General features: G+C 50.7%; 1 protein-coding gene across 1 annotated transcript in view; it reads right to left on the bottom strand.

The window, feature by feature from the left end:
• The window catches only part of RTF1 (RTF1 homolog, Paf1/RNA polymerase II complex component), a 371,191-nt gene that overhangs the window by 70,575 nt on the left and 275,733 nt on the right, over window positions 1-24,883 (bottom strand). The window lies entirely within an intron of this gene.

Below are 24,883 nucleotides of genomic sequence, written 5' to 3'. Positions count from 1 at the left end.
ATGGCCCCCTTGGCCAAGAGGGCAGTAACTTCCTCTTGCAGAAGTTGCAAGTGATCCCCCGACACGCGGTGGTATTGCGGTGGCATGGCTGGAGGGGTCGCCTTGAAGGGGAGGGAGTAGCCCCTTCGGACGATTTGCAGCACCCACATGTCTGACGTGACAGTGCGCCAGTGGAAGAGGTGATGGCGAACCCTGCCCCCCACTGGCGTCACATGGGCCTGAAAGCTAGGAGGGTTTTGAGGCAGGTGCTGCAGGGGACGGTGTGGACTGGCCTCGCCGTTGTCCCCCACCGCAGCCACGGCTGTTTCCACGGCCGCCACCGCGCTGTGTAGTAGCCGGCGGTGCGTGGTTGGCAGCACGTGTGGGAGCGCCCCTTCCGTGGCCCCGAAAGGAGCGAAAGGCACCCGTTTGCTGGCGTGGGGCCAAGAGGCGCAAGGACTTGGCGGTGGCCCTGGAGTCCTTAAAACGCTCAAAAGCATGGTCTGCCTTGTCGCCAAAGAGGCGACGGCCATCAAACAGCATGTCCAGAAGGGTGGCCTGGACATCAGCCGAAAAGTTGGCGGTCCTCAACCAGGCATGGCGCCGAACCGCCACCGTCGTTGCCATCGCTCTGCCCAGTGAGTCTGTGGTATCCAGCCCACACCGGATGGAATAGCGTGCTGCATCTCAACCCTCCGCAAGGGCTTGGGCAAGTTTAGTCTGGGCCTCCTCCGGACATTGTGGCAGCACGTCCGCGACCATGTCCCACAGAGTGTGGGTGTAGCGGCCCAAGAGGCATGCGGTATTGACTGACCGCAGTCCCAAACTCAGGGACGAGGAGACCTTCTTACCGAATTGCTCGTACCTCTTGGATTCCCCATCGGGCGGAGCCGTGGGGAATGCAGTCAGGGAAGTAGAGGCCTGGATGACCAGGCTCTCGGGGGTGGGGTGGGTGGACAAGAAGCAAGGGTCGCCCGGAGCAGGGCGGTAGCGTCTGGCCACGTTACTATCTACAGGCTGACCTGTAGCGGGCTTTGACCAAGTGCCCAAAAGAACGTCACACAAGGCCTCATTAAACGGCAGCAGAGGCTCAGCCGAGCTTGTCTGCGGTTTAAGGACCTCAGTGAGGAGGTTAGTCCTCACGGCCGCGACGGGGAGCTCTAGGCCCAATGCCTTGGCTGCCCGAGTCAACACTACACTGTAGGCAGCCCCCTCCTCCGTAGCCACGGTTGGAGGGGAGACAAAACCAGTGTATGGCGAAGTGTCCAGTCCACTGACATCCCCAAGCACATATGTCCAGTCCTGTTGAGACTGGCACTCGTGTGCCAGAGGATCCACAGACCCCTCCCAATCTCCCTCGTCACCCATCACCTGAAATTCAGGTTCAACGGATGGGGACGGTTCGTGGAAGTAAAAGTCTCCATACGATGTTGAGAGCGCCGGAACCGAATCAAGGGCAGGATCGGGGACGGCATCGCCCGTAGGTGGCTCCGGGGGCGACACCCTAGGGGCCGGCGTGGTGAGGTCGACCGGCGACGACCCGGAACCGGATCCAGTGAGGGCCTGCGGCGCCAGGACCGAAGTCGCCGGCGGCGCCTGGGCCGAAGCACCAGACTGTGCGGAGCCAAAGCACCCGACCCGCTAGGCCATCCAGCCGGGACCGCCGGGCCCGAAGGTGCCACGGAGCCCAGCGGAGGAGGGAGAGACCTCATGGCCATGAGGTACTGCTCAATCTCCTCTGGCGTCGCATCGTGCCCAGGGACCGGAAGGTATGGGGCAGGTTGCGATGCCCACGACTCCGTCGGAGCCGCGTGGGTGGTGTCACCCGAACCCCCGGCAGCGTCGGGGTGGGTCGGAAGAACGATGACGCCTTTCCGACCTCTCATGCCTCTTACCTGAGGACCTGGATCCTGAAGACCGATGCCGACTCTCGAAGCTATGAGGGCTTCGACCCTGCGACCGGTCCCTCGACCTCCTGCAGGACCCGGACCTTGAACGGCACGGGCCGACTGCCGGAGCTCAAGCCGCTTGCGGGACCGCTCCCACCGAGCCTTAGACATCAGGGCCCGGCAGTCGGAGCAGGTTCGATCGTCGTGGTCGAGGCCTAGACACTGAAGACACCGGCGATGGGGGTCGGTAACCGACATCAGTCGGCTGCACTTGGAGCAGGGTTTGATCCCGGGCATCCCTACCGGCACCGTAGGAGTCGAGCGACTCGAGAAAAACAGATCAAAAGATCAAAAAGGTTTAGTCAAAAAGTGACTAAGGGGTAGAGCTTCTCCGGATCTGCGCTAGAAGGCGCGGAAAAAAGAAGAACTGACATCAGCGCGCGAGGGCGGCGTCCAAGTACTCCGGCAACGTCATTCCGGCGCTAACGACGCCGACGACGGACGCGGAGCCGCGGACGACGCCTACCGACGCGCAGGGGTATTGCTACGCAAAAGTTTCCGGATCCAGTCTGACGACTAGGGATATTCTAAGGTAAGGAATCGATCACTAACGTGTCTCTTTCAGATTCTTGCGGGCAGGGGGTGTCTTGGGCAGGGTCATGGTCTTGGAGGATAGCTAGGATTTCTTCCCCCGTGAGGTCCGAGTGAGGAGGTGGCCGAGGTAGAGTTGTAAGTGATTGCAAGAGGTCTGGATTCTACCTCAGATAGGAGGCAGGGATGTTTGCTCGTGCGACGACGTCTCATAGGTAGCGGAAGAGGGTGCATGAGAAGGTCGGGGAACTTAGGTTGGGAGGATTGAGGTGACATCAGGTTGTAGAGGGCGATCTTAGGGGGGGGGATTGGGGTAATTTGAGGTTGGCGAGGGAGAGCTCGGCGAGGCTAAGCAGGATGGATCTATGGATGCTTTGGGTTAAATTTGTCGCTCTGGAGTGCAGAGTTTCGAGATCCGTAACGACTGGGGGTGATGGAGTGGTGGGGTGCGGGGGTTCGGGAGCAGTGTCTGTAGCACATGGAGGTGACAGAGGAGAAGGGTTTACTTGAGTCGATTGGGGTATCTTGGGAAGAGTTACCAGATCGCGGTAATGGAAGATGGTTGGCGGGGAGGTGAGCAGAGGTCTGGGGGCGACTCTGTTGGAGGGGTTAGAGTGCGAGCTGTCGAGGTTAGGTTGATCCGTACGAGGGTCAGGTTGGAGCTGAGGTCAGTGTTTTTGGGGGAGAGCCAGCTTCGCGGTTAGTGGGTGGCGTCAGATGGGGTGGGATCAGTGGTGTAGGGGAGGATCTCTGGCCAGGGTCTGTGGAAATGGTGGGGGGTAGGATGAACAGTGATGGAAGCCGTGGATGGTGGGGGTAGGCGGGTTGATAGGCAAAGTAGACTGGTAGGACGTAGGGCCTATGGTGCGGGAGTTGGATACCTTATCAGAGTTGTGTACATGATTTCTAAGCAGCGAGAAAAGATCGGCAAATTTATTGAGGTTATTGGGTGAGGCTTGGATCAAAATGATGCCATTTTTGTAGAGGGTAATGGTAATGTCAGCTCGGCGCGTGGAGGAGGGGGCAATTGAGATTTTGGTGCCATATAAAATGTTTCTCGATGAGCGAACGTTAAGGAGGTGAATTAGGGCTGTGCGCCAGGCTGCGATTCTTTTGGAGTAGAAGATGAGGTCATTTATGCAAGTACCACTGTCCGAGTTGTATCACAAGTCGGTTACCAGCATCTCCGGGTGGCTTTTTAAGGTGGCGTGCTTGAAAGATTTAGCCGCGGTTTTGGAGAGGTGGGGGGTGTAGACCAAGGTAATGTGGTTTTCCCCGGTCCAAGTCAAGGTGGGAAGTGTCATGTTGATTTGGGGAGGGGCAAAAGAGTAAGTTAAAGGGTAGAGGGATGGCAGTAGCGGTCGCTATTTTGGAGACAGACGAGGGGTTTACAAGTTGAGCCAGAAAAGGAATTCAGAGGGTCGAAATGCACTTTTATATTAGTGCAATTGTAACATAACCTCACTAGGGGATTCATCAGCAGGGGCGGAGGGGGGAAGCTAGAGAGAAGGTAGAATAGGTAGGTGCAAGTAATCCTAGGACCAGAGAGAATCTCGAGGGCAGAAATGCACTTTTAAATTAGTGCAATTGTAACGCAGCTTCACTGTGGGTGAGGAATCATCGGAGGAGGGGAGAAGCTAGGGGATAGGAAGGAGCAAGTATTCTTAGGGCAGAGAGAAGTCAAAAGGCAGAAATACACTTAAATTAGTTAAAATGCACTTTTAAATTAGTGCACTTGTAGCGCAGCCTCACTGGGGGTGAGGATACATAAGTGGGGGCAGAGGGGAGAAGCTAGAGAATAGATAGAGGCAGAGCGCTGCCATTTTAGGTTGGGAGCCCAGCTCCAGGGTTAGCAGTTTGGCCGGGAGGGGGGCGGAGGGGGAGGGTGGGGGAGGACAGGCTTAAGGATAGATAGGGGGCGCCGCCATTTTAGATTGGGGAAAACAGATTGGTAAAGGTGTGTCTCGAGGCATAATGTAGTTCTCGGGAGCCTCCTGAGTGGGATGTGAGCCTCAGTAGGTAAGCGGTGCGCTAAAGTCAAGTCTGGGGGCCGCAGTTTGGGGTGAGAGCCCGCCTTCGCCAGCGCTGGGAAATAAATGAGGACAAACTCGAGAGACTGCCCTCCTCTTCCCAGTACGGGAGGACGCCACTCACTGTGTGTGCAATCATCGGGGTCAATTATCGGTGGTAGAAGTCTGTGCTCCAGGCGTAGTGGCGACGCTGCAGCCGAGTCTGTAGGTGCCGGCGAGACCGGCGTTGCAAAATGGCGCTGGGGAAAGGGCAGTGTCGCCGGAGTCTGTCCTCCGGGTCGGTCGCAGCAGACTTTCTGCAAGAGCCGGGGGTCCTTCGAGGCAGGGAGGATCCGCCCTCTCGCCGATCGGTCGACAGTCCTCAGTCAGGACTCCCAGGACACGAAGCGACCAGGGCGTGAAGGGGCCCGCAGACCAGCTCACCCGGCTAGGGGTCGGCCCCACGAGAGCCCTCAACAAGGCTGGTCAACAAGGCTCCGGTCGGGCTCTGCCTCAGAAGAGCTGCGGCCTGGTCCGATGAGCGGCTGCTACGGGACACAGGCTTCAGGAGGCTCAGATGATGTAGGGGGGTAGGGGTAGAGCGGTCCGTGTGACATGATCAGGCACGAATCAAGGCTGCCAAGGCACTCCGCGTTCTCAGAAAATCAGGCTCCAGGAGGCTCGGAGGTCGGAGACCCGAATGTGCTCGTCCCACAGACCCCTAGACCGAAGTCTCAAGGCTACGTTTCAGTGCTCCAGTGTGGCGATCGTTTGCACATAAAACAGGCTCCAGAAGGCTCGGATCTCACAGACCGGAGTGTGCTCGTCCCACAGACCCCGAGACCGATGTCTCATGGATCCGTTCTGTCGATCGTTGGTACAGCCACAGATGGGGACTGTTTCGTCACCACAACCAGGACATGATGCCAGGCCCGGGATGGTCTAGCAAGCTCGGGCTCCGTGTCCACCTTAGCCAGTAGCCCGGGGTCCAAGGTAGTCTCGGGGAATAGTCGTAGTGTTGAGAGTTTTCAGGCAGGATATCTGCTAATAACTCTATTTTGCAATGCTTGTCTGGGATATTAATGTTGCCACCGTTATCCTTTTTTAATGGTGGTGGGTAGCAGGGTGGATGGGGGGCATAACCAGGGATTTTCACCAGAAAAGTGATCCCAAGCCCCGGAGCTTCTTCCGATTGCTCCTCCTAGGCGGCCATCTTTGCAGTCGTCCCCTTTGTAACTAAGGCTTGAATGCTCTGTATCCTTGCTGGACTGGGATATGCTAGAGCTGTAGACGTGTTTATTGTAGCCCCTAAATATTGATGTACATGAGAGGGCTGTAGGTGCGACTTGGTGTAGTCGATTGTGAACCCTAAGTCGTGCAATGTTTGAATTGTCTGAGATGTGTGTTGGACACACTGATTGAATGACTTGGCTTTTATGAGCCAATCGTCTAGATATGGGAAGACATGTATATGTGGTCTTCTGAGATGTGCTGCTACTACTGCTAGGCACTTTGTGAACACTCTTGGTGCAGTTGTTTCCCCGAATGGAAGGACTTTGAATTGATAATGCTGTCCTTCCAGTGCAAACCTCAGATACTTCCTGTGAGAAGGATGTATAGGAATGTGGAAGTAGGCGTCCTTTAGATCTAGTGTTGTAAGGAAGTCGCCTTGTTGCAGCAATAGGAGCACTTGTTGTAAAGTGATCATATGAAAATGATCTGAGTGTATATAGTGATTGAGGGGCCTGAGGTCGAGAATTGATCTTAGTGTCCCGTCCTTTTTGGGTATTAGAAAATACAGCGAGTAAACCCTTGTTCCTTGATGTTGTAAAGGAACTATTTCTATTGCGTCCTTTTAAAGAAGTGATAGGACTTCTTGTTTGAGCAGTGTAAGATGTTCTGCAGACACTGGATGCTGCCTGGGTGGTATGTGTGCAGTAGGTAGGAACTGTGTTAGTCTGCCCCCCACAGGAGTGGAGTGCTGTTGGGGGAACAGAGGGAAGTCACTGTTTTGTGGTGAAAGAGGTTCGATTATTGTTGTTACCTCGACCTCTTCCTTTATTGTTGCTGCCTCTATAGCCTCCTCTAAAATATCCTTTACTGTAGGATGTCTGTGTATTGGATTTGAAGGAAGCTGTATTGTCTGCTCCAGTCTGTTTGGAGCCTCCTCTATAAAAGGAGCGAAGAAAGGAGCCTCTAGCTTTTGTGGATTGCAAAGCTCACATAGATTTGGCTGTATCGGTGTCTTTCTTCATTTTCTCAAGTGCTGTGTCTACCTCTGGTCCAAACAATTGATGTTGGTTGAATAGCTCATTTAAGATGGTAGTTTGCACTTCCTGCTTAAATCCTGAAATGCGTAGCCACGCATGCCTTCTAAGTAGGACACTAGTGTTTACAGCACTATATGCAGTGTCTGCTACATCAAGTGCGCACTTGATTGAGGCATTTGAAATTAACTTGCCTTCTTGTATAAGAACTTTTGCCTGCGCCTTATATTGGTCAGGTAGATGTTGTAGTAGTGTCTCTAACTGATCATAGTGAGCCCGGTCATATCTTGCACGGAGGGCTTGTGTGTTGGCTATATGCCATGTATTGCTAGCTTGTGCAGCTATCCTTTTGCCTGAAGCATCTATCACCTTAGATTCTTTATCAGGGGGTGGTGCTTCACCTGCTCTTTTTCCAGCATTTGACACAACTAGGGAATCTAAGGTCAGCTGTCCTTTAATGTAGGCAGGATCCACAGGAGCACGCCTGTACTTTTTCTCAATTCTAGGGTTTAGAATCCTAGCACGTACAGGATCTTTAAATACTTCTGGAGCATGTTTGATGACCCCTTTAATCATAGGCAGAATTTGAACAGACCTTTGTCATTGTTCAAATGTATCTAATAAGAAGTCTTCTTCTGCCTCATCTGAATGCAAGGTGACCCCATGATAGATGGTAGCCCTATTCAGTAAGTGCCCGAAACTAATATTGTCTTCTGGGGGTGAAGGTTTTGATGGATATGAATGTGGGCCAGGAATATCTGGCGCATCTTGTGGGTTTGGGTACTCCCAATCTGGATCATCAATAGGGTAGGGAAAAGGCTCATCTGGGTCTACCCCTCCCCCATGCTATACTCATCATCATTTGGAGGCGTATGTGGTGAAGAATGAGGAGGAGAGTTTACTGGAGAATTTTGAGGTGAAATGTTAAGAGGAACAGGAGATGAATGAGAAGGAGGTATAGGAGAAGAAGGGTGCATAGGAGATGTGGCAGAGTCCTTCTTCTTGACAGGCACTGCAGGTGTAGGTGCAGTGTCTGACTTCCTCTTCCTGTGTGGTGTAGTGGATACATGACCGGTCTTTGGGTCAATGTGGGTCTTCTTTTGTAGAGGATCAGGTTGGAAAAGGTCTTCTCCTTGCGGAACCTTTGCCGGCGCGATTGTTTCGGTTTCGGGCGTGGTTGCTGCTTGTCTTTAGCCTTAGGAGTTGTTACTGTGTCATTTGGCTTAGATTTCGTCACCAAAAGGTATTGTTTTCGGAGTCGTAGGCTTATTCGCGGGCTGGAGCGCATCGGAATCAGGCCTTGTAGGTTTTGGTACCGAAGATATTGGCTTCGGAGTAGAAGCTGGTTTCGTCGGCCTCGAGGCGTCAGACGTTGGCATCAGTTTTGCCTTTAGAAGGCGACGGTTTCGGAGCCGAGACTTCTTTTGGTTTCGGTGCCGAGGGAGCTGGTGGGATCGGCACATGCGGCTTGCTCGGTAAGGAGCTACCAGAAGGCTTGACAGGGCTCAAAAAATGTACTCGCCCGCTCGCAAATGCGAGTCAATTTCTTTCAGGGCGAGAGTTTTCAGGCCTACTTGACCGGCGTGGCGAGTGAGCTTTGTCGCTGTGCTAAAGCGCAGTGCCGGTAGAAGGCTCTAGAGGGCAGCTGGGTGAAACGTTCAGGAGCTGCTGTGACAACCTGTGGAAAAAAGCAAAGGTGTTGATTGGCTGATTGCAACTAGGCCTCAGCAGACGATCCCGCGTTGCAATCAGCCAATCAGATGGTAGCTAATCTCCGCAGAGTAAAGTTTACACGCTTCTCATTGGCTGATTACAATGAGCCGCAGCAGGATATACTGCCTGAGAAGCGTGTAAACTGCCTTTGCCAACCCCTGTATCCAATTCACTTGACCGGAGGCAGGCCATGAACGACACTGGTGCCCTAGCGAAGCAGCAGTTTTCCTCCTGCACCTTGGGTGTTCAACCATGATCCTGGGAGCCCTGCGAGTGGAGCTCTGCCTGGGAGGACGGCTCGATCTCTCTGCGGGGGACCCTACGGTAGGTGCGCTTGGATGGGAACACCAGGGGCCCTTCCTCTGATTGTTGAGGAGAGTGGCTCTGAAGGGGATTGACACAAAGCGGGGGCTATTGTCATGCTTGTTATTGTTTCAGACTTCAAGTCTTCTATCCTGGAAAAGCACAAATGTACCGGCAACGTAAATAAACCTAGTTGACTAGAAATGAGGCATTAAACAATTATAATTAACGTGTGCGATCACATTAGCACTGCGAACTGCCTGTGATCAGAGGGTTGATAGTGCTCAGAGAACCACAGCTAGATGAGGCACATGAGAAAGGTTTGAGATTTCAAAACTGCAAAGCATTCATGACATCTAATAGAGGGCGGCACAGGCGGCCAGAGGGCACTCACTGCTCGTGCCTCGTCCAATGTTAGCTCGCGAGGTCCCAACGGTGCCCATCAAGGCGCCAGATGTCAGCGCAGGAAATGTTGTGTTTTCTCACAGCTTAGAAGTTGGATTACCCAGCTCTACAAGGGGGGTGCAGAGGGTAAACAGCGCCCCAGGTTTCCCTTTGTTATTTTATTTACAAAAATATTTAGCTGCATAATACGATCTATAGTAAGGAAGGAGTGAATGGGTGGGTTGGCAAAGATAAAAGTGGTATACATATAAGGAGGCTGGAGAAAAGTGGACATGAAGGAAAATATATGTCCACTCCAAATTGTACAACCAATCACGTTAAACGCATATCTTTTTATTTCCCTGGTGATTTGCAATTAACTGTATATGAAGCACGCACGGCCGTTCACAAGGAGGACCTGGCTGGCGCCGACTTCTTTAAGTTGAAAGGCCAGGCTGTGGAGCCTACCAGGAAGTGAAACAGATGTATGGACAGGTTATAATCATAATCTATGGTGTGAAATCGCACTGAAAGGCTTCACCGTCGCTTGACAGACAGGTCCCTACGTCAGCAACATGGAAAGGAGAGTGATGGAAAATGACTAGAGTAGGTCACAAGCAAGCAGGGCAGTATTGTTTATGTGGCCCTACTTGTGCTTACACAGCATGCCTGGTCTGATAGCTGGGACATAAAATACAATTGCAAGACCCCGTAAAAATGTTCCAGTCATACAGTTACTTCTGTCCCAAGCCATCTGTCCTTTCCTAGGCTGTGCTCTAGTATGTTTAAGGTACAGCAACGTACAGAGTACTGGGAAGAGTGTTTATCCGGGGCCGTACTCTAATATGTTTAAGGTACAGCGGTGTACCCAGTACTACTAAGAGTTTTTTTTTCAGATTTATATAGCGCCTACTCGACCTGAAGGTATTGCAGTGCTTTACATGAGCACCAGTTACGTTACACAAGGACACCAGAGCCGTACTCTAGTATGTTTAAGGTACAGCGGTGAACCTGAGTTCTGCTAAGAGTATTCATCCAGGGCCAAGCTCTAGTATGTGTAATGTACAGGAGTGTACCAGAGTACTGCGAAGAGTGTTTATCTGAGGCAGCGCTCTAGTATGTTTAAGGTTCAGTTGTGTACCCGAGTACTGCTGAGAGTGTTTATCGAAGGCCGTGCTCGTAACTTTCAAAACATTGCAGTGAGAATAGTAATGGGGCTAAAAAAATTGATCATGTCTTACTGGTCATAGATCAATTGCGCTGCAAATGTTTTGAATAAAATTTGTATTTATCCAATTTGAGGGTCGAGCAGAAAATTCTAGTCACTAGACCTGCAGGTCAAGTACGATTTTTAAGATTTGTTGAGCCCTGCTTGAGTATTTTCTTCGGAGCCGGGCTCGATGGCGGGGCTTTCGAAGTGTTGTTTTGGTCGCGACTAGGCCCTGGAGGCGGAGTGTTGACCTTTGCCTTCGATTTGGGTGCTGGGTATGGGGCAGGGACAGTAGTCCTCACGCGCTGACCTGATGGTATGGAGTCATTGGAGTCGTCTGCCCCGGATACGATTTGGAGATCGTCTGAATCTTCTTCGGGGGCGAGCGGAACTTCTTCGTTGGAGATATCCACCGGTTCCGGAGCCGATCTCTGCATGTCGTGTCGACGGGCCCTCCGATCTCGAATGGTCTTTTTGGATCGAAAGGATGCACAGGCTGTACAGCTGGATTAGTCGTGTTCTGGCGATAAGCACAGTTTACAGACCTTGTGAGGGCCACTGTGTGGAAACTTTGCTCCACACCCGGGGCATCTTTTGAATGGCGTCCTTTCCATGAGGTGTAGGCCTCACGGTGTGGATAGGCCCAATGGCCCGCGCCGACGACCGTAATCAAGCTTATGGAGCCGAGTTGACGTTTATCGATATCGAAAGTAGTTTGGTGAAGTTTGAATACGTTTTTACGCGTCAAAGTACTTGAAAAGTAGATTTCAAACCGGAGCGGAAAACTTTCATCCGAACCCAGTGGCGGGAAAAAAACAATCTAAGGATGGAGCCGCTGCTCATGCGCACTATCGTCCAAGGGAGGAATCACCTATCTCGTGACTACAAAAGACTTCTTACAAGATGACAACAAAATGCAATCATCCGAGCCCAACACCAGGTGGCGATCTAATGCAAAGTGTAGAATCTGCAGCTCATATGCCTCGAACCTATATTTTTATATACAAAACAATTGGCCTAGAGTTCAGTTCTTGAGTGTGTGAGACCATTTGCTGAATGAGTGTGTACAACAAATGCTTTAGACTGTCCTCTGATACTGCCTTACTGCTCGACCAAGCTACCATTTTAGAGAGTAAGGTTATATCTAACTTTAGCCTCTGCCAAACCTCTGTGGACTCTGTGCACTCTGTACCTTACTTTGGTCCAGTATATACAGAGCACTTTCTTACATTGTTGGCAGCGGTGGGATAGCCACGCAGGCAGGACACTGGGAGTTGGTTAGGTTACAGGGGGCATCTCGAAGATACCCTCTGTAGAGCATTTTACATTGAATCCCACACTGGCATCAGTGTGGGTTTAATGTGCAGAGAAGTTTGATACCAAACTTCTCTGTCTTCAGTGTAGCCATTATGGTGCTGTGGAGTTCGTAATGACAACCTCCCAGCACCATATACTCTTAATGGCATCACTGCACTTAGTGTCCAGGAATGGTCCTGGGTACTGTAGGGACACAGGGCTTATGCACCTGTGCCCACACCACTGGCATAATGCACCCAGCTAGAGGGTGACTGAGGTATGCCAGAGCAGTGTGGGCATTGGCACACAGGGATGTGTGTCATGTCGACTCTTTGTTTAGTTCTGTACCAAGACACTCAGCCTGCAAAGGCAGTGTGTGTGTGTGTCAGGGTCAAGGGCCCCTAAGGGCGGCACCATACGTGCTGCAGCCTTTAGGGGGTCTTGCCCTGGTCACAGTGCTACGGGTACCTGTGGTAGCATTTACCACGGGTTGTCCTATGGCCAAAGATGCCAATTTGGTTTTGGGGAAAGAGCACAGGCCCTGGGGGCCTGATTCGCAGGGACCCAGGGCACATCAAGTCAAAGTGCATCAGAAGAACAAGTTACTTACCTTCGGTAACACTTTTTCTGGTAGATACAATATCTGCCTGTGGATTCCTCACCTTGTGAATATCCCCTTGCGTCAGCAACATTCGGAAATTCTTTTCGTAGCCTCGCGCCGACGTGGATTCGGACGTCATAGAGACACGACATCGCTCGCGACTCCGCTGACGTCACCGACGCCTATAATAGGCCCACGCCGGCGTGATGACATCAGTTCCGCCCTTTTTTCCGTGCCTTCGAGGCACACGGACGGACCAATGACAGTAGACATATACACAGTATACACAGTACAATATCAAGGTAACACACACAGTGTGAAGCAAATGCAATAAAACATCTGAAATAAACAACTCCTTGACAATAAAATAAATACATTACAGAAACTCTGGAGTAGAAGAGTGGACAACGGGGAGGCGGGTGGGTCAGTGAGGAATCCACAGGCAGATATTGTATCTACCAGAAAAAGCGTTACCGAAGGTAAGTAACTTGTTCTTCTGATAGATACATCTGCCGTGTGGATTCCTCACCTTGTGAATAGAGTCCCACAGCAGTCCCGACTCCCAGAGGAGGGTGTCCACTCTTCTAAACCAGGAAATCCTGGAGGACAGAGCGCGCAAAGTGGCCGTCCCTCCTCACCTCGGAATCCAAGCAGTAATGCTTCGCGAAAGTGTGGAGGGAAGACCAAGTTGCCGCCCTACAAATATCCTCTACAGGAACACCTCTAGCCAAAGCTGAGGTTGAAGACTTAGCCCTTGTAGAATGAGCCCTTATACCCTCTGGAGGTTCCTTACCCGCCAAAGAGTAGCAGACCTTTATACAGAGAACGATCCATCTTGATAACGTTATTTTATGGACCGCTCTTCCTCTTTTGCAGCCAGCAAACCCAATGAAGAGCTGGTCATCCACACGACAGTCTTTAATTCTGTCCAAGTAAAAAGACACCGCCCTCTTGGGGTCCAGACGGTGTAACCTCTCCTCCTCCTTGGAAGGGTGTGGGGGAGGATAAAAGGTAGGGAGGGTAATGGATTGACCAAGGTGGAAAGGACTAACCACCTTTGGAAGAAAAGCAGGCCTGGTCCTAAGAACCATTCGATCAGCATGAATGGTCAAGAATGGGGACTTGGAACTAAGAGCTTGAAGCTCACTTACCCTCCTTGCAGAGGTTATTGCAACGAGGAAGACTGTCTTAAGAGTCAAAAGCCTCATAGGACATTTGTGAAGAGGCTCAAAAGGAGCACCCATCAAAAAGGTCAAAACAAGATTTAAGTCCCACTGAGGCACAATAAAAGGAACAGGAGGGAACTTATTTGTGAGACCCTTTAAAAACCTTAAAACTACAGGAGATTTGAAAAGAGATGGCTGATCAGGCAAACAGAGAAAAGCCGACAGCGCAGAGAGATAGCCCTTAACCGTGGCAACAGCAAGCCCTTGCTGCGCCAGAGAAAGGGCAAACTGGAGAACATCAGACAAATGGGCTCTCAAAGGGTCTATAGATTTTCCTCCACACCAAGCGACACATTTCGACCATCTATAAGAATAGATGGACTTAGTGGAGTCACGCCTGGCTGACAAGATGACATCCACCACGTCAGGCGGGAGAGAAAAGGAATTCAGGTTGCCCCGTTCAATCTCCAGGCATGAAGGTGTAATGTCTGGAGGTGGGGGTGTAGAACCTGCCCCTCCATCTGAGAGAGGAGATCTGCCCTGAGAGGGAGATGGAGCAGCGGGTGAGAGGAGAGGTGGAGAAGATCTGTATACCACACCCTTCTTGGCCAGTCCGGGCGACCAATATGATTTGGACCCGTTCTTGGCGAATCTTCCTCAGAACCCGAGGAATCAAAGGTATGGGAGGAAACGCGTAAAGGAGTTGATTTCTCCAACTCAACTGAAACGCGTCCCCCAAGGCTCCTTGCATCGGATACTGGAGACTGCAGAATGACAGGCAGTGAGCACTCTCGCGAGTGGCGAACAGGTCCACCCGAGGAGTCCCCCACGTCCGAAAGACGTGACGAACCACCTCCGGGTGAAGCCTCCACTCGTGGTCGGCCGAAAACTGCCGACTGAGATTGTCTGCACGCACGTTCAGAACTCCGGCCAGATGATTTGCCATCAGACAAATCTGATGGTCCTGAACCCAGGACCAGAGACGCAGAGCCTCTCTGCAGAGACACTGCGACCCCACTCCTCCCTGTTTGTTGATGTACCACATCGCGGTCGTGTTGTCCGTCAGGACCTGGACCGAACGACCGCGAAAGGAAGGGAGGAAAGCCTTGAGCGCCAAACGTATCGCCGCAATTCTAGAAGGTTGATGTGAAGTAACCTTTCCTCTGGAGACCAAAGACCCTTGACCGCCAGATCCCCCAGATGAGCACCCCACCCTAGAGTGGATGCACCCGTTATCACTGTGGCCACCGGAGGAGGCAACTGAAAAGGCTTCCCCTGAGACAGGTTGCCTTCCACGCCCCACCAAGACAGATCCGCCACAGCTTCTCTGGAGATCCTCACTGACTCCCTGAGATCCCAGTTGTGTTGATACCACTGCCTGCAGAGGCACCACTGGAGCGCCCTCACGGGCCAGCGTGCATGGTTGACCAACAGAATGCATGAAGCCATCAGACTGAGCAGGCGAAGGACCTTCAGGACTGGAACGACCGCTCCATTGTAAAATAAAGGAATCATTTCCTGCATGTCGCGAATCCTTTGAGGAGGAGGGAATGCGCGACACACAGTTGTGTCCAGTACAGCACCTATGAACAGGTTGCACTGGGAGGGCACCAGGTGAGACTTGGGTACATTTATCGAAAAACCCAATCTGTACAACAACTGGGTTGTCTCTCGCAGATGATGGAGCACTCTCTCCGACGACTCTGCTTTGATCAGCCAGTCGTCCAAATAAGGGAATACTGGAATCCCTGACCTTCTGAGATACGCCGCCACCACTGCCATCACCTTGGTGAAGACTCGAGGTGCAGTAGTAAGCCCAAAAGGAAGGACCGCAAACTGATAGTGCTGCGACCCCACCGTAAAACGGAGATACTTCCTGTGCGACTTCAGGATTGGGATGTGAAAGTACGCATCCTGCAAGTCGAGTGGCACCATCCAGTCTTCTTCTAGCAGCGCTTGAAGAACCTGAGCAAGGGTGAGCATCTTGAATTTCTCCTGTTTCAGATAGAGATTCAAGATCCTGAGATCCAGGATTGGACAAAGTCTGCCATCCTTCTTGGGTATCAGGAAATACCGGGAGTAGCATCCCTGACCCCTTTCCTGCTCTGGAACCACCTCTATTGCACCCTTTCTTAAAAGAGTCTGCACTTCCTCCTGCAGAAGTAACAGATGTTCCTCGGTGCAAAAACCTTGGCAAGGCAGGTGATTGGGAGGGAATTCCCAAAAGGGAAGGGCATACCCATTCTCTACAAGATTGAGAACCCAAAGATCTGATGTAACAGATTCCCAATCTTGTAGAAAATGGGTAAGCCGACCCCCCACCGGACCCACATGATCCTGAATGGTGGATCTAGGACTGCTTTTCTGAGGCAGGGGGGTTGGAGGAAGTGGAGGAGGAAGAGGCCTGACGTCCACGAGGACGTGCTCTTTGCTTTCCCCTGTATGACCTGTACATGGAATTTTGCTGCTGCTGCTGTTGTTGCTGCTGCTGCTGACCTTGTCGGTAATTCCGAAAGGAAGAGCGACCAAAACCCCTGAATCTCCTGTTGGTCGAAGAGCTCCTTATTTGAAGACCTAAAGATTTAGCAGTTGCTCTACTGTTTTTAAATCTCTCAAGGGCTGCATCAGCCTTCTTCCCAAAGAGGCCAGACCCATCAAAAGGAAGATCCAATAAAGTCGCTTGTACATCCGCTGAAAAGTCTGAGGATTTCAGCCAAGCTGATCTTCTAGTGGCGACAGCAGTGCCCATGATACGCGCCACAGAGTCTGCAGTGTCAAGACCACTTTGTATAACTTGGCGAGCCGCTGCTTGTGCATCTGAGATCACCTCCTCAAAATCCTTCCTGTTGGCATCAGGAACCTTAGGAGTTAGAACACGCAAAGAATCCATAAGGGCATGCACGTATCTCCCCATCAAACAAGTGGCATTAGTCGACTTCAATGCCATGCTTGCAGAGGAGAAGGTCTTTTTAGCAACCTGATCTTGTTTCTTTGCTTCCTTTTCACAAGGAACCTGGGGAAAGGCACTTACATTCTTCTTAGAGCAAGCTGCTTGAATGACTAGGCTCTCTGGTGAAGGATGAGAAGTCAAAAAAGCAGGGTCTTCAGGTGCAACCCTGTACCTTCTTGCCACGCTCTTGGAAACTGCAGGAGCTGACAGTGGTTTCTTCCACACTTCCAAAATGGGCTCTGTCAAGGCGTCATTAAATGGAAGCAATGGTTCTACTACAGAACTAGGAGAATGTAAAACCTCAGTCAGAAGATAGGATTTAAATTCCACTGTAGGTAAAGTTAACTGAAGAAGATCTGCCGCCTTCCTCATAACCATATGGTAAGGTTGGACATCTTTAGAAGGTGTATCAGAGCCTGAAGGCAATTCCCATTCCGGGGAGAAATCCAGGCTACTAGCATCAGCCAGTTCATCAAAACTATCTTCATCCAATTCACCTTCTTCCATATCAGGATGAGATTCTATATACCTTTGCTCTTCCAAAAGGCGTTGGGCCTCCCTTCTTGACCTCTCCTTCACACGCCTCGCAGCCGGATCCACCAACGGCTCCGACGGAGTCGGGATCGACGTCGGTATCGAATCCAAAGGTTTAGCCGGATGCTCTCGAGGTCGCTCTGGAGCGGGTGACGTCGGAACCGCCGTCGACGGCCTTGGTGGAGCCGGAAATTGCTAAGGCGGCGTCGGGGCTGGCATATAAGGCATAAATGGAGCAGGAGGATAGGAGTGAGGGACTCCTAGATTGAAAGCCAGTGGACCCATGGGACCCAAAGGTGCGCCAGAGGGGTACCATGCCCTTGAAAAGACACCATACATAGCATTAAGAAACGCTGATGGATCTTGGCCTGGGGTTGGAAATGGTGGTTGGAAACCCTCAGGCCGGTCTTGTGGAGGAATCGGATTCGGCTCTTCGGCAGGCGCGGAATCCACATCCACTTGAACCTCTTCCTCATCTCGGGTAGCGGACGGCGCCGGAGACGGATTCGAAGCCGGCGTCGGTGATTGAACACGCGACTCCGAAGGTGAGGCCTCACCTTCCGGTTCAGAGACATCCAGAGTAACCACCTTAGAACGTACCTTCTTAGGTGACCTCTATCTCGAGTCCGACTCCTTACCGGAACGACGTCGGGATTCATGTCTCCTCTTCTTATGTTTCTTCTTCGACTTCGAAGTATGATCCGAAGTGGACCTCGAAGATGACTCCTCTCGAGATCTAGACCTCGACTTCGACCTCGATCTTGCCTTTCGAGAACGAGACCTCGATGATTTTCCTTTACCAGCTTTCAATTTTGCCACCAGGAGTTTGGCCTCTCTTTCCCTCAGTGCTTTCGGGTTCATCTTTCGACAAGAGGAACAACTATCGACGTCGTGGTCGGAGCTTAAGCACCAGATGCAGTCATCGTGCGGGTCAGTAATAGACATCATTTTCCCACATTTCCTGCAGGGCTTGAAGCCGGTCTTCTTCGTCGACATCGTCGAAGAGACAGGATACAAAGAAGCAGAAAATAGAAACAAAAAGGTAACAAAGTACCAGTTGGCTACTGAGATTCCCGATAACCGTTAGCGTCGACGACGCGGAAAAAAGGGAACTGATGTCATCACGCCGGGGTGGGCCTATTATAGGCGTTGGTGACGTCAGCGGAGTCGCGAGCGATGTCGTGTCTCTATGACGTCCGAATCCACGTCGGCGCGAGGCTACGAAAAGAATTTCCGAATGTTGCTGACGCAAGGGGATATTCACAAGGTGAGGAATCCACACGGCAGATGTATCTATCAGAAATCTACCACAAAGGGGGGGGGGTGTTTACTGCAACAGAAACCCACTTCTTCACAGGACACAACCAGGGAGTCCAATGGTAATAGCCCCTTACATATACTGGGTCAGATGGTGCTAGCTTGTATTTCTTATCTACTCTAGGGGTAAGAATACGAGCCATGACGGTCATTGAAGATGTCATCTACATGCCTGATCATCCCTTTGAGCATAGGTAGTGTGTGTGATGACTTTTGTGTGCTGCTAAGGGTTTCAAAGATGAACTCCTCTTCTAATGATTCTTTGTGCAGCTTCACCCCATGGTAGTTGGCAGCTCTACCTAGTAATTCAATGTAGCCTACACTGTCGTCCCCTGGAGAGGGCTTGGTAGGGTACAAGTTGGGATCATTGCCTGTTGGGAAATTAGTGTTGTAGTTGTCCCATGGGTCTGTATGTACTTGCTGATAATCTTCATCCCCATCCCCAGGGTCATCCCATCATCCTGGTTGTCAGTTGTATGTGGTGGTGAATGCTCAGGTGAAATTGGTTAAAAATGAGGGGAAGGTGGTGATGGGAGAGGAGGAGGGGAAGGGTTAGTTCCAACATTTCCCTTCTTCAAAGGAATGTGATATTCCTCTTCTGTATCAGTCTATCTTTTTAAAGTCACTTTAGTGGTGATGTGTCTAGTCTTTGGATGAATGCACAACACCTTCTGTTTCGGGTCCAGTTTGACGATCGGAGCATCGAAAATGTGCTTTTCAGGTGATTTCGGTGCCAAATGTTTTGGTGCCGGAGTCTTAGACTTTGGTGTCTTCGGATCAGAAGTGTGTTTCGGTGCCAAATGGTGTGGGTCGGAGCCTGACTTATGTTTCCACCCCGAAGGTTTCGGCTCTGAGCTCAATTTGGAGTGAGGCTTTTCAAAGCCAAAAGGCTTTTTTGTAGGCTTCGGTACCACAGCCAGAAGGCGGGGCATCAGAAGCGTGGTCTCGGTGCCGACCGGTGCCCGAACGCTCAGGTTGGACCGGAGCCTTCTTTTTGTGTTGAGGTGGATCATGGGATGAGGGAGTGTTAGACCTGGTACCATTGGTGCGAGTCTCCCTTCCATTTTTCGCTGTTGTCTCCTCCGTTTTTGATATGTTTTTGCTGGTTTATATGCTTTGGGCACTGTGCCACTGCTATTCAGTGCCACAGTGGAAGTGCTCCCTATTGTAAACTGTTGTAATGGATGAGTGACTCCATGATGGGCTTATTTGATTTACTGGTCAGACACTAGTACAACAGTGCACCATGTGTGCCCAGGGCCTGTAGATCAAATGCTGCTAGTGGGCTTGCAGCACTGATTGTGCCACCCACAGAAGCAGCTTGTAACGTGTGTCTCAGGCCTGCCATTGCAGACCTTGTGTGCAGCCTAGTACTGCCACGTCGACTTGGTAAGTGCACCCACTTACCAGTCCCTAAACCTCCCCTTTTCTACATGTTAGCCACCCCTAAGGTAGGCCGAAGGGTAGGGTGCATTGTAAGTAAAAGGTAGGACATGCCCTGGTGTGTGTGTGGCATGTCCTGATGGTGAATTACAGCCTATTTCGTTTTTCACTATTACAAGGTTACCTGTCCCCATAGGCCAGAATGGGCTGTTTGAGTGTAACTGCCCAGGGAACATGGTTAAAAAAAAAAAAAATAGTATGCCTGAATGTTAAAATACATCTTTTAGTGAAGGTGGTTTTTACATTCTGTGTTTGAAAAGGATTTACTAGTATAAATATTGAGGCCTAGTCCCCAAGACTTTAGATCACTTCTGGGAATCAAGACGAACCTTTGCCAAGGAGAGAAACCAAAAGAAGCTGAATGATTTGACTGCTACTGTTCCAGTGTGCTATTTTCTGGCGTTGGCCTGCAGTGGTTGCTTATTTGCCAAGGAAAGGAAGAGGAACTTTTATTAAACTTTCATCATCTTGAAGAAGACTCCAAGGGCTTGAATTGTGCTTGCCTCCTGCTGAAGTCTCAGGGATACAAGACTTCACCACCAGCTCCCCCCTGAATTTCCTTGCTGGAAATTATGTCTGTAGAAGCCTGCGTATTGTTGGGAGCTGGAAGTGCGACACAACAAGAAATAGCGCGTCGCAGCTGTTGCAGTCGCAACACCGGAGAAGCGTGTCGCCTCCCCGAAGCAAGAAACCGAAACATCGTCCACCCTGCAAACCTTTTGTTTATCTTGCGTTATGCATCCAAAGGTACTTTGTGAGAAACGTGTCACATTTACCATCATCTTTGAACTAAGCTATTTTTACCATCTAAAAGTCATTCTTAGGTCTCGCCTAGCGACGCAGTGCGAAAGCGCCGTCGCTAGCGAGATCTATTGTTATCGACTTGCTTTAGAAGGGAGACAGGACACGTGCACACGCAGAAAGGACTGTAATTGTGAACGCCCCCGTGAACGTGTATCACGGAGTTAGCTCAACTTGCAGGACAGAAGATCTGCACGTGTACAGCTGGCGAGGCGTTAATGCGACCTGCTTTGTTGTTCAACAACACCCAGGAGAGGAAATAGGCGGGCGTCCCACTGGCACCATGTTAATAGATAAAAAGATTGAATCACCCCTGCGGCGTCCCGCCGGCAGGGCGTTTGATCAATCTCCCCCCCCCCCCCCCTTCGTGCAAACTCCGGTAACGGGTTGCAGCCGGTTACCTTAGGATGGGAAGGAGGCTCTGCGTTCAACGCGCTGATCTCCGGTGAAGCCGCTTTCGCTGATGGGACAAGCCTCGGCCTCAGGTTCAGCTCCTTTCCTCGATGGCGAGTTTCCTAGACGGCCGATGTGCACGCTCACGGCGTGTCTATCAGCTTGCCCCGGACAGCATTTGGAATGGCGCACAGCGTGTCTTTGAGCGGGCGCCCGGACAACCGAGGTGCACGCTCACGGCGTTATCCTTCGCTTGTTGGAACCGGGAGGGTGCAGGGCCTCTTCGATGCGGTCAGGTACTTGTTATAGGGGTGTGAACCTTCTGTGTTCGTTTAGTGCTTGGTTTCGGTCTGCTGTGTTCGTTCCTTCACACCCTACCTCCATTGTTAGGAAGCGTTGTACCACTGCTGTGGCCCTCCTGAAGCAGCACCAGCCACATAGTTCCATTCATCTCTGCTTCATAGTTGCATGTGGTAATACTCCATCCCCACATTTGTCTTCGGCTCTAATCTTGTAGCCCTCTTCGTGGTTCAGATAGACAAAGTGGGTGTTTCGAACCCAGCAGGTTTCCCTACTCTTGGTATAGCAGTTGCTGCTCCACATTCCTAATCCATGCTGGCTACCTATTCAGTGTGCGGCTCATTGTTCATTCTTCCTTCGACTGCCACTGCTTCACATTCTACCTCTGGGGCAAACACCCGGGTTACCCCAATGGCGGCCCACCACCTAATACAGGCTTCTATTGGTCTCGTGTCCTTTTGAATCCACTGCTGTATTGTCTTCGACGTGCAGTGTCATTGGGTTTTCCTTTTCTGCAACTAATATTGCTTCTTTGTTAGCAAAAATATATTCACGTTGATGACGCTTTGTCCCCACGGTGGGTGAATACACTACCGGGCATCAATGGTTTGTTTAAATGTCCGGATGCTTGTTGATGCAGCCAACTGTCCAGAAGCTCAGGAAAACGCATATTGCTCCATCGGCTGTTAGCTACACCCCCTCAGTGACCCCGTAATTCCAATTAACCTTCAAGGGAAGCTGGGGAGACTTGCTGATCCTAGGCGTATGTTATTTTTTGTTAATTTGTTTTGCAGTGTTACACAGTGCAAACCAGACCCAATGTGTGCCAAAGTACTTTACATTTGCACTGATTGTGTACAAATAAAATGTAGGTTTTGTTACATAGGATATTTTTGTGGGGTTTCACTAAGGGTAAGAACAATTACAAGTATCATGGAAGGAATTTAAAGAAGAGAAACCTGTGGGCCTGGGTGGTAAACATCTACCTGCATTGCCAAATGATTGTGGAAGAGTGAGGGCCTCTACACATATAGTAATGAAGGGGGATACTTTTCCAATCCCCTGGAGCCACAGTCAGATGTCAGTGTTGCATCAAATAAGTTATAAAAGTTCAAACAAGGTGATCATACTTCTCCTTCAGAAATGACTTTGTATAAGGTGCAAACTCAAAAAGTCCAGTAAACAATTCACACAAGACAAGCATTGGCAATGTAATAGGTCCCGCATTCGCGAGATTTTGAGCTATTGGCATTGTAAATGACAATGCCTTTTATTTATGGGTTTAAAAAAACAGCAATTATAAAAGGCATTTTCATTTACAATACCCATAGGTGAAAGTGAAATGCGACACCTAGTGCATTGCATATATGCATTTTAGATAGACATTGTTTAGAAAATACTTTTATGCAACACTTTAACAAAATCTTTTCATTCTTTTAAATAGTTACACAGGTAAACACACCAATAGTTATATTATCATATTTACAGTAAATACATTACTATTCACAAAGCAAAAAACTATCTTTTCCAAGGCGAGACCTACTGCATTGCAAATGCTTATTCTAATACTGTATTGTGGATTTTTGTCGTTTAGGTCTTGTGTTAAGTCTATATAAAGAATACTTATTTTTATAAAAACCGGTGTGGTGTCCATCTGTAGTGTTTTCACCGTGTTACTGTATGTGTTCACAACCTAATCTGTTTTAGGGTAAGTATTTGGTAGTGGGAGTTGAGGTTCTGGGGGTAGACTCGGGGGTCCCTCAGGGTCAGCAATGCACTCTTGTTACACCCTCAGCGGCACTAGGGAGGCTGGGTGCAGGGTGCTGTTTCGACGCTAGGTGCCCTGTTTGCAATGGGGAACCTCCAGTTTGCAAAGACACAGCATGCACGGAATGAAGGTCTTCTGGGTGCGACCACCACTTCGAGAGGTAAGTTGGGATCTTGGGGGTTGGTTAGGCACCGTCGGTTTAGCCACCCATGGACGTGGGGCGTCGAGTGCAAGGGTGCCTTTTAGGGTCAGATCTTCTTACCAGTTCCTTTAGGCTGCAGGTGCCGGCTAGAGGTTTGAGGCCGGTCAGGGGATCGCCGGATCTCAGGTCAGGATCACCGGTAAGACCTCCTCGTGGTGTTTGCCCACTCGAAAGTGGGCCATGGACGGCGGGTGCAGAGTGGCGCTGATTCGCAGTGTTCGACCGGAGCCAGAGGTTGGAAATTAACAAATCTGGTGTTCACAGGAGACACAGTCTTTGTGGTTGATGGCAGGCAGGTCCTCCGGGGTTTTTGAGGTTGCTGGCTGCAGGACACTGGGATTTCGCAGGTGCGAGGTGGAGACAGGCCGGAAGGGCTGGGCCAATCAGTGTGGATCTTCCTTGTTAGCTTCGGCACAGCTGTTCGGTCCTTTTCTTATAGTTTCTTCTGGTCTGAGGAAGCAAGGTTCAGGGGTAACCTAAATACTAGACTTAGGGGCGTTACAGGTAGGTTAAAGGTTGGGACCAATGGGTCCCTTCCCTGGGGTGGGTATACCCCCTATTATGCCACCCTCCAGTGAGAGGGGGGTCATAAGCCTTTCCCTGGTTGGTTGAGTCTCCCCATCTGCAAGATGGCGGGACAAAGTTGTGCTTCATCCTTGCCTCTCCCGCCTGAAGGGTGGAGTTGGTAGAGGTGGTCACACTCTCCCTCACTTGTTTTTCCCGACGGTTCTCCCACCCACAATGTGGGGTCACAACCAGTGGGGACCAGTTGCTGAAAGCAGCAAGTGGCCTGGGGAAGTTCACAAAGGCGGCAAGCCTTTGAAGTTTCCCCTTCATGGATCCTGCCAATCCTGGGGGAGGAGGCTTGGCACATCGGTCCAGGATGTGCATTGTTTCAGGCCCCAGAGAGCACCAGGCTCTCAACCCATGGGTCTAGTAACCTGTCTGGTGGTGGCAGCTGAAAGCAGCCACCCAGCCTGGACACTAGTGGTAGGTTAGCTTTCAGGGAGCACCTTAAGATGCCCTCTGTATGCATTTTTCATTAAATGCCACACTGGCATCAGTGTGGGTTTATTGTGCTGAGAAGTTTGATACCAAACATGTCAGTTTTCAGTGTAGCCATTATGGTGCTGTGGAGTTCGCAATGACAAACTCCCAGCACCATATACTCTTAATGGCAGCACTGCACTTACAATGTCTAAGAATGAACTTAGAAACTGTAGGGGAACATCACTCATGCACCTGTACCCTCACCACTGGTATAGTGCACCCAGCTAGAGGGGTGACTGCTATATGACAGGGCAGTGGGTTGTAGGCAAGGCACACAGGGATTGTGCCATGTCGACTCTTCACTTAGTTCTGCACCAAAACACGCAGCCTGCAAAGGCAGTGTGTGAGTGTGAAGGTACAGGACCTCTAAGGGTGACACAATAAGTACTGCAGCCCTTAGAGGCCTTCTCTGGTCACAGTGCTCTGGGTACCTCTGGTACCATTTACCGGGGGCTAACTTGTGGTCTGAGATGCCAATGGGTTTAGGCTTTAATGCAGTTTTAGGGGAAAAAACATAGGCCTTGGGTACCTGGTTAGCAGGTGCCCAAGTCACACTCAGTCAAAGCACGTCACAAATTCAGCAAAAAGTGAGGGCAACCATGCAGAAAGAGGCACTTTCCCACATAAACCATTTCATAGTGCCAGATATCGCTGGAAAAATGAGCCTTACAATGGGTAGTTCGCACTGAAAGTGAAATGTTATTAATTTACGGATCA

This window comes from Lissotriton helveticus, chromosome 9, assembly GCF_964261635.1.
Source record: "Lissotriton helveticus chromosome 9, aLisHel1.1, whole genome shotgun sequence".
NCBI classification, from domain to species: Eukaryota; Metazoa; Chordata; class Amphibia; order Caudata; family Salamandridae; genus Lissotriton; species Lissotriton helveticus.
This window is presented reverse-complemented; position numbering and strand designations above follow the sequence as displayed.